The sequence below is a fragment of the Ranitomeya variabilis genome, chromosome 5, assembly GCF_051348905.1.
Source record: "Ranitomeya variabilis isolate aRanVar5 chromosome 5, aRanVar5.hap1, whole genome shotgun sequence".
Classification (NCBI taxonomy): domain Eukaryota; kingdom Metazoa; phylum Chordata; class Amphibia; order Anura; family Dendrobatidae; genus Ranitomeya; species Ranitomeya variabilis.
The window spans coordinates 287,744,044-287,754,641 of NC_135236.1; the positions used below are offsets into that span (position 1 = coordinate 287,744,044).

Consider the following 10,598-nt stretch of genomic DNA (forward strand, 5'->3'; position numbering starts at 1 on the left):
TCAGTCTGATGCAGGGCGTGCTGACTTGTCAGTGTTTTGATTGACAGCTCACGAGGTGCTGGCTGTGTCCAGGTGTTCATTGTCCCAGGTGATTGCCAGGCTACTTTACCAGACTTTACGTCTGCAAATGTACATTCAGCTTTTGTGTGTTTTGTATCTCTGTGCCTTATGTTCTGTTTGTTGATCTTTCATTGCCTGACCTTGGTCTTCGTTCTGACCATTCACCAGTTTAACCCCTTTGCTCTGATCTACTATCCTCTTGATAGTTTGACCTCAATCCGTTACCTGACTATGCCTTTGTCTCTTCCTTCTGTTTATGACGTACCCTCCTCACATTTGAATTCACTTGACTTGTCTGAAAAGTGACACAGCATCACAGCTCCTTCTATGAATGTTGAGTTTTAGTTCCTTCTTGATTGGCTGGGCCATTCTAGCAGCTTTATTTTCTTTCTCTATAACTAATTGGGAGGGGTGAAAATGACGCTTCGCAATTTATGTTATGATATATTAATATGACACCTTTTAGACGTTGGCAGAGCCTCCAGGTTTTTACCAGGTGAGGTTGCTTCAGAAGAAATGCTGGCTGTCATTTTCCTTAAGTAGTTTCACAAGTAGCTTATGCACTATGATATTAATAAGTATAGAGTGGGCTGCTTCTTAATGGAAACTGTCAAGGAATAAGCTTGTCATGTTTCCGGACCCCAAAGCAGATAAAATAAGTAATATAAGACAGAAGATCTGCATAGGAAGGCCATTTTGCCATTGCTGTGCACTATGCTCATTTGATGGGGAGCTTTTCCAGGCGAATTTTGGGCATAATTTGCTTGAAAATGATGCCTTGCATACATATCTTTAGTTGAGAACATAAAGAGGAGAAGTGTGGAAGATGAAAGAGAGCTGTCTGAGGACTGCTATATTACCAACAAATGAGGTTTATTACATTTCTTCATGGTGCTTCTTGAGAGAGTTTTCTTGGGTAGTGTCATTACTACTACAGGAAATATCACTATTTATCGCTTTTACTAAGCAAAATTTAGTTTTATTTAGTAAGTGACTGCCAGGGCCGGCGTTTGGCACAGGCAGACGCCTGGCGCCCCCACCTACAAGGGGGCCCCCTGCATCTGCAACCCCTGTATGAAGTGCCCAGAGGGTTTTCATCAGTGAATAATGCTGTGCATTGCTCTGTAGTCCCAGAAAGTGTCTTCCAAACCCCCCTTGAGACCCCCTCAGTGCAGTGATTTGCTCACTGTGGTCCCGGAGCTCTGTGCTGATTGCTGTAGGATCAGGTTTCACAGTCACATACAGCAGCCATCAGCATCGGCTCTGACCACAGTCACTGAATCATTGCTTGTAATCTGACAGGGCGACCTGCTGTCACTACTGTCTGGATGACACAAGACAGGAATATTGTCTGCTGAATCAGGGTACTTATTATATAGAAATAAATGAATTCCCATGTGAAATAATAAGGGTAAATCATACACATATATAGTACAGGTGTGCATAGGAATCAGCGTTTTTGGTGCATTTTTTTTGCAGCCAAAGCCTGCTCTCTTGGCAGTAAAAACAATGCTTTCAAAGCACCCATTTTTTAGGGTATGTGCAGAGGATCCGGAAATGGCAGCCCTTTGGACGCAGTGGACATGTGCTGCATCCAAAGTGCTGCCATCTTTTGAACACAGGTGTTCCTTGATCTGTGCGGAATCCCTGCATCCTATACATTGCAGGGGTGAGATTTCTCTGGTGGAGACTCGCCTCTGCGCCAGATAAATTGGCATGCTGCTGTCTGGAGAGACGCGCCCCGCAGGGGAGGTGTGGGTGTCAGTGCACGTATAGTAGAGATGGAATTTCTTAAAATCCCATCCACTATACTGTAACATGTGGCCGCTGCGGGTTGGACACTGCACAAGTACACAGCAGCCGACCCGCAGCGTTTTCTGATTGTGGACACATACCCTTAGAGCTTTTGCTGTTTGTTTTTTACAGTATGCATTTTGTCTACAGTACATGTTTAATAAAGTTAGTGTTATTCACAAAAAACGCAGCGAAAAACAACGTTGCAACATTTGCAGCATTTTTTAAACTTTTTCATTGCTTTCTACGGGTGAAAAATATTGGTGAAAGTGACACGCTGCAGATTTAAAAAACACTGCAGTTGTAAAATTCAGTCAGGAGAAATAAAAGGGTGCGCAGGAGATTTCTGAAAATCGCAGTTTTTGCTTGTGCTGTAAACTGCTGTAAACTTCTTATTTGCAGAAGAAAAAGCTGCAAAAATTCTGCATATGAACATGGCGAAAAGCTGCTTTTTAAAGTGCCAGCAAAACATAGGAGATTTCCGAAATCTCCTGCACGCGCTTGTTTGTTTTCTGACTGGATTTCAGAACTGTAGCGCTTTTTAAATCTGCAGCGTGTCACTTCTTTCAGTGTGTTTTCACCTGTAGAAAGCAATGAAAGAATAAAAAAGCTACAGATATTGCGACGGCATTTTTCACTGCAATTTTTTAAGTGGTTTTGGTGAATTAAACTATTAGGTCTCGTTCACATGTTCAGTATTTCACATTAGTATTTGTAATGCAGAAACAGTAGTGGAACAATGAGGGTATGTGCACACGTTGCGGAATCTGCTGCGGATTTTTCCACGCAGATTCCTAAAAATCTGCAGGTAAAACGCCCTGCGTTTTACCTGCGGATTTATCGCGGAATTCCTGCGTTTTTTGTGCGGTTTTCAACAGCTTTTTTACACCTGCTGATTCCTTTTATGGAGCAGGTGTAAAACGCTGCGGAATCTGCTCAAAGGATTGACATGCTGCGGAAAATACAACGCAGCGTTTCTGCGCGGTATTTTCCACAGCATGTGTACGGCGGATTTTGTTTTCCATATGTTTACATGGTGCTGTACAACGCACAGAAAACTGCTGCAGATCCACAGCAAAATAACAGCGTGTGCACTTACCCTGAGAAACACATCACCACTTCGGTATTTATCACCCACCTGGTTTTGGCTTACACATACTGATGTGAAATACTGACCAAATACTGATCGTATGAATGTGGTCTTAAACATACTGTAGACAAAGCAAACATCCTCACTCCAAAAAAAGCTGAAAAAAGTGTGAAGAACACCACAAAACAAGCTGAAAAACCGATGTTTTGAACGCAACGTTTTTACTTCTAAGGCTACTTTCACACTAGCGTCGTGCACTGCACGTCGCTATGCGACGTTGCGGCGCACCGACGCTAGCTGTGAATGCGCCGCACAACGGGGGCAGCAGATGCAGTTTTCCAACGCATCCGCTGCGCCATTGTGAGGTGCGGGGAGGCGGGGGCGGAGTTCCGAAATGCTGCAGACGACGCACCAAAAAACGTTACAAGCAACGTTTTTTGGTGGCGACGGTCTGACGCAACACGACGCAACCATCGCACGACGGTTGCGACGTGTGGCAATGCGTCGCACTGCGTTGCTAATAAAAGTCTATGGAGAAAAAACGCATCCTGCAAGCACTTTTGCAGGATGCGTTTTTTCTGCAAAACGACGCATAGCGATGTGCAGTGCACGAAGCTAGTGTGAAAGTAGCCTAATAGAAAAGGTTTTGGCTACTAAAAAAAAATGCTGCATGTGAACATAGTCTTACTCTGAAACGCTATGTCTATCTGTGGTGTTATATAGGACTGCATGTGATATATACTAAATTATCTGTACTCAGTGAGTTATCACTGTATTATCTGTGGTGTTAAAAAAAATTAAGAGGGGGTTGGTGGCAACTCTTTGTCTTGGGGCTTGGGCCCTAACCTTTTCTAACCCTAAAAAAACCCAAAAGAATGCATACGGAAGCAAATGTCATAGGTATGCAAACAACGAAAACTTTATTGAATACTGATTAAAACAACTTCTTTTTGTAAAAAATATTATTATAAACCATCCTCTGGGAAATGCACATGCAAAATACAACTGCAGGTGCAAGGCTACGCATAACAACCATTAAAGTATATAGACAAATCAGTATGCAAAGGGGTTTGGATAACTATTACACAGTAAATTGATAGGCAAAGTAGTACATATTGTCATTCAAGATAAATCCAACATCATAGGTATATATCTTCCCCCGGAAGAAGCAAGACGCAAAACGCGCGTTGGGGCCTTCAGGACTGCACGTGCAGGTTATGCATTACCTCCACTTTTCTCTATCTTTGATACGCATTTAGTATGGGGTATGGCGTGGTGACAAGCCTCTTATGCACAGCCTATTCTGATTACTATTGACTATTTAGTGGCATTTATGTAGACTGGTTTACACAGCACTAAGCACTTTACTTATTACTTATATTTTTGGCATTGGTCCATGCATATTATAATACTGGGTACGGTGACCCTTATAAGCTAGAGATATATACCTATGATGTTGGATTTATCTTAAATGACAATATGTACTACTTTGCCTATCAATTTACTGTGTAATAGTTATCCAAACCCCTTTGCATACTGATTTGTCTATATACTTTAATGGTTGTTATGCGTAGCCTTGCACCTGCAGTTGTATTTTGCATGTGTATTTCCCAGAGGATGGTTTATAATAATATTTTTTACAAAAAGAAGTTGTTTTAATCAGTATTCAATAAAGTTTTCGTTGTTTGTATACCTATGACATTTGCTTCCGTATGCATTTTTTGGGGTTTTTTCATGATATTTTGGAAGAGTCATTCTAATAGGCCAGGTTTAAATTATATGTTTCTTTTCTAACCCTAGCAACGCCCCTGCATTCAGCTAATAGTGGCAGACCTGTTAGCCGATATTAGGCCCCTAAATATGGGGGCCACAGTGTGAGCACTGGCTCCAGGCCCCTCCACCAACTGTATCCGCATCCTGCTCATGTACTGTAACCTAAATGTTTGTGTGATTTTACAATGTTAGCATTTGGGGCCCCACTTAAAATTTTTGTCTAGGGCCCCACTTTGTCGAAAACCGGCCCTGGTGACTGCACAGTACAATGCAGCAGATAAAATAACTGCGTACAAACAGGAAGAATTCAACTGTTTTTATTTTATAACAATGGATGAAATAACTTCAGGCAAACGAGTGGCTGCGCTATATCACAGCAGATATGACAGCTATATTGCAGCTGTCAAAATTACTCAACTGCCATTTGCAATGCTAAGGCTTCTCATAAAAGACAACAGGTGTTTACACAATTAAGCACTGATGTTTTGCCTCCAGCTCAGTTCCTTCATTAAAATTCAGGCCCTCTATTAAGCCCACTGCTAAAGTTTAATTCACAAATCTGTCACCTTTGACAGTGGGTGGGAAAGTGGGAATGTGGGGTTATTTCTGCTAGACAGGTGGTTAGGATAATTACACCGTCTTCCCTTGTGGTGTTTCAACCCAAGTGACGACATCAATACATTCAGCATTTAGTCTGCTCTAAGTCATTCATCTTCTTTTATTTGTGTCACTGACATTTTATTCCATTTCTACAGTACATTTACAAATAGATCCTAATTTTATTTTGCTTATTGTTTGACTTGCAATATGTATCCATTACTTTTTCATTTACTATTTTTTAGGCATTTATTACTAAGATGCAATATAGACAATTTAGGCATTAGTGTTAGTCCATACTGTGCACGACGTATCCTTGTATTATCATTATTTATTTCTACATTTTACTAGGTTGTGCGGTTTGGTGTTTACCGCTTCACCCCAGGCCATTTTCCTTTTTTTGTTTTTTCCTCCTCTTCTTCTAAGGCCTCTTTCACACGTCCGTGTCTTCATTACGTGTGGTGAGTTTTCACACGTATCGGAAGCATGTACACTCGTAAACCCATTCAAATGAATGGGTTTGTGCACATGTCAGTGTATTTCCACAGACTGTGTGTCCGTGGGCAAACCACGCTGATATGTCCGTTTTTTACCGTTCTATGAAGCTGTGATGGCCCGCACACGACAAAATTGAGAGTGACGGTGCTAGTGAAAGGAGCCAGAGGTTCCTAATATACTAGGTATGGAGATCACTGCACACGTACAAATAGAAAGTATGCTTTAAGTGGAAATTTATTTATAGTGATTTTCAGAAAAAAAGAGCGACTGGTGAGCGTTGACGTTTCGGCTAATGTATAGCCTTGATCACAACGTCGCTAGAAAAAATACAAATATTTACAATTAGATATGAACAATAAGTAGTGTATATACATATATCAAGGAATGTACATTAATATACAGAATTTACAATTGAGGTATTCATGTACAGAGAATAGGTCTCTGTGTAACCTAGTAACGAGATGTCATAGAAAAACATATGCAGATAAAGAGGCATAAAGACATATTTATTAAGAGAGACAAGTATAGGGAGATTCATATCATGGTGTATATCCTATATAGAGTGAGTAAGGTAATACGGTGGCCTACCCAATATATGGAGAGTCTATCTTGGTCTGAGACCGTGGTGTTGTAGGGCAATGGAAATGGTGTATCCTGTCAGAGTAGATAAAAAGAGGGGCATATATACGTTGAAGTCCCATGGGGTAAGCATGGTGTGTCTTTACCGTGTGAAGAGGTAACTAGGACCTACCCTTGAAATTTAGTTGGTTGTCATATAGCATAGAGTATCCTCTGCCTTGTGGGGCACAATCAACGTAATGGTTGGAATGAGGATGGGAATCCTATGTCAAGGGGCCTGTGGAAAGGTATGATAAAGTCATTCTGGAACAAGTTGTCTAATGTGTCCTGTAGGGTATGGTAGGAACCTACCCCAGTGGTATGCACGGGGATTTCCGTGTCCAGGTGTGGTGTCCAGACCCCAATGGGTATGTTATTGTGATGCCCAGCGTCTGTCCGGCAATGGCTGTGAAAATTAGTAATATAACATTAGCCACCGTGAGGCATAATGAGGATAACGTGAGTATACTTATCTTTGAGTTTGTAACCTACGTCCATAGGTGGCGCAGCAGATGTGAGGCTGACACTCTCGTGTCTAAGCTGAGACTGGCGCTGGGAGACTGTGCGCGCTTCTAATCATAGAGCGCTGTGGGGTCATGTGACCGGAAGTGGTGGGGACGCTGGCGCTTGCGCTGTTCAGGTTGCAGATGTATGTGGCCGGCACCGTTTGTGTGTTGTCATGGGGATCGAGTGGGGAGATCGGCGCCTGCGCAATGGTGCTCTGATAGAGACGCTGGTAATTGCGCTGTGAAAGCTGACAGGGTTTTTTTTAGTTGTCATGAGGATCAGGTGGGGAGGAGGTGGGGAGAACGGTGCCTGCGCAGTAGTGTCCTGCGGTGGACCTAGTGACATGAAGAGGAAAAAGGGGTAGGGGGAGGGGGAATAGAACGGGATGGGCGTAATACTGGAAACAATGTACAAGGTGAATGCATACACGGAATTCTATAGACATCTAGGTCATTTAAAATGCAATTAGCACTGTCCAACGACAGGATATATACGAGAATGGACACAGAGATATGCTGTGTTGTGTATACAGGCAATTTGCAGATGCATATGTTATAAACATACATATTACATTTGAGTAGGAGTCCAAACCATATATTGAAAAAAAAGGGGGAAAGGAGAACAAAAGCAGAAGGAAACTTAGATAGACTCTATATAGTGGTAGGGGATCTTACCAACTCCACCGGTGGGGAAAGCCGAGTGGATGCGTGCGATTATTCAGTGGGTCTAAGGAAAGAAATGCATTACGTTAGCCAGTCTATTTCTCGATTGAGGCCTCTTGGGCTGAGTGTGTCCAGTGTGTAGATCCAGTAAGTTTCACGCTGTTTTAATAGTAGGGTATGATTCCCACCCCGTCTCGGTCTGGGAACTTTTTCGAGAACTTGGAATCGTAATTGAGATATATTGTGCCTAGCTTCCTGAAAGTGGGCGGGTAGAGGTAGCCAGGTCTTACCACATCTGATGGTTGATTTGTGGCTTGAGATACGGTCTCTGATGGCCTGGATAGTTTCACCTACGTAAAGTAAGCCACAGGGGCACTTGATGATGTATATCACATAGTTGGATTCGCAGGTGTGATAGTCCCTTATGGGGTAGGTTTTACCTGTACGTGGATGAACTACCTCACTTCCTTTAATGATATTAGAACAGCACATACAATTCAAGCATGGAAATGTGCCCCTTCTTTTTTGTCCACTCAATGTGCGAGTCAGTGTTTGTTTATGTGATCCAATGTCAGCCCTAACCAATTTGTCCCTAATGTTCGGTGGTCTACGTAGGCACATAAGGGGGGGATTTCTGAAGATCTCCACTTTGGGATAAGCTTTGGTGAGTAGGGGCCACTGTCTTTGGATCAAGTTGTGAATTCTTTGCATGGAGGGATGATGACCATGGACAAAGGGTAATCTTGGTGGTTTCTGTGGCGGGATTGCTGCAGAATCTACGTCTGACAATATTTTGGTCATTTCCGTGTTAAGAAGTGTACGTGGGTATTGTCTGTCTTCGAACTTTTTGGCCATTTCACTCAGTCTGGTTTGTCTGACAGTGGGACTTGATACGATTCTAGAGACTCTTTTAAATTGAGATCGGGGAAGGCTGTTTCTTGTGGATTTGGGATGGCAGCTGTTGTACAATAGGAGATTGTTGCGGTCGGTGGGTTTGCTGTAAATGTCGGTAGTGAGAACCCCTTGGATATCTTTACATATTTTGGTATCCAGGAAAGTGATGGTCTCTGTGTGATGTGAAATTGAAAATTTGAGTTCCGGTCTCACTTCGTTGATGGTATTGTAAAATGTGGTTAAAGTGGTGTGGTCACCCTGCCAAATGCAAAAAATATCATCTATGTAACGGTACCATAGAAGAGCATGTTGTTGAAATAGTGAGTTGGGGTAAATGAAATCCTGCTCAAAGCGGTCCATATATAGGTTGGCGTACGCCGGGGCTACGTTTGAGCCCATAGCGGTCCCGCACGTTTGGACATAAAATTCATCCTCAAAAAGGAAATAATTCTCTCTAAGTACCAAATTGAGTAATTCAAGACAAAGGTCGTGGGAACGTCTGTCGATATTAGCCTCCGTTAGTGTGAGGGAGACTGCCTCAATCCCCTTATCATGTGAGATTGAGGTGTACAGGCTGCTAACGTCTAAGGTGTATAGGATACTGTTAGCTGGAACTATCTTGGTATCTTGGATTTTTTTCAGGAAGTCACTAGTGTCCAGGATGAAAGATTTAGTTTTGTGAGTGTATGGCGTGAGCAATTTCTCTAGGTAGATAGATATGGGGTTAAGAATGGAATCGGTGGATGCTACAATGGGGCGTCCCGGTGGATTTTGCAGATTTTTGTGGATTTTTGGGAGGATGTATAAGACTGGAGTTACTGGGTGTTCATTTGTCAAGTATGTTTTGGTTTTGGCATCGATGGTTTTTAGTTGTGAATGTCTAGTGAGAATGGCGTCAATCTTTCTCCGGATGTTATAGACAGGGTCTGATTGGATTTTTTTGTAAGTTGTGGTGTCTGATAACTGCCTTTTGACCTCAGCTGTATATTGGTTTTTATTCATCACTACGACAGCTCCTCCCTTATCCGCGGGTTTGATAACAATGTTGCTATTGTTTTTGAGTGAAGAGAGTGCTTGTTTTTCAGGTGGTGTTAAATTGTGACGGACTGGGAGGAGACCTACACGTTGGTCGTGGATAGTCTCCTTGATGTCTCTATCTAGGAGGTCAATAAAGGTCTCTACGGCATGGTTTGTCTTGGGGGGCATGAATTTGCTGGGGTTTCTCAGTCCCAGTTGGTCCAATGTGATTAATGACCCTTCGTCTCGATTGGGTAATGTCCCTAATGTGTTGCCAGTGGGGTGTGAATTGCCCTCAAAATGTACTTTTAATCTTATGTTGCGGTAGAAGCTTTGTAGATCCCTTTCTAACTGAAAAGAGTCCCATCTGGGGGTGGGGCAGAAAGATAGGCCTTTGTTCAATACCTTAAGCTCCAAGGGAGAAAGAGAGTAGTCAGAGATGTTTACAACTAGGTTTGGACCCCTACCTGTGATCGAAGTGTCATCTGGCGTTCTCGATCTTTTCCTTCTCGACCTCCTGCATGGCGTCCGCTTGGGCCTAAAAAAGCCGTTCTTGTGGTTGAGGCTCCGCCAGTGTCGCTTCCAGAGCCAGGGGAGGATCCCCCAGCCGGTGAGGAGTCCCCGGATGCTGTGTTTCTTCCTGGGCGGCGTGATCTCGGATATTGTCTTCTGTGGGCTGTGTCCTCCCATCGGTAGACTCTGTTGCTCAGGTAGTCCTCGGTGTCTCTTTGAAATTTGGTCCGTTTTCTTTCCTCGAGAGTCTTTTGGTGTGTAGACAAGATGGAGTCAACCTTACTTTTCAAGGTGTTGAACTCGGTGCTGGTAAGGGTAGAGGTGAGCTGCGTCTCGATGGTAGTGATCTTTTCCTCGGTTTCTTTGATGGCTTCCTGTAAGAATTCAATTGTTAGTAAGATGATATCAAGTGAACATTTATTGAGTATTTTTTGAAAGGTAGTGCAATATTGTGGGTTGTCTGAGAACAAGGTTGGTCGTAGGTTACAGCGTAGGCCCCGTGGTATCTTCCCTTGTCTATGATATTCCCCAAGAGTGGCGCAATGCAGATCATATGCTATAAGTCTTTTTTTCTC

At 42.9% G+C, this 10,598-nt stretch overlaps 1 long non-coding RNA gene across 1 annotated transcript; it reads right to left on the minus strand.

Moving 5' to 3' along the window:
• Nucleotides 1–5,917: 5,917 nt before the first annotated feature.
• On the minus strand, nt 5,918–10,363 carry LOC143773621 (uncharacterized). The gene is made up of 3 exons (XR_013215259.1): nt 9,978–10,363; nt 7,612–7,663; nt 5,918–6,129 (listed from the first exon to the last, which is right to left on the minus strand). It is a non-coding gene; the product is annotated as an uncharacterized LOC143773621 (long non-coding RNA).
• Between the last annotated feature and the right edge of the window lie 235 nt (nt 10,364–10,598).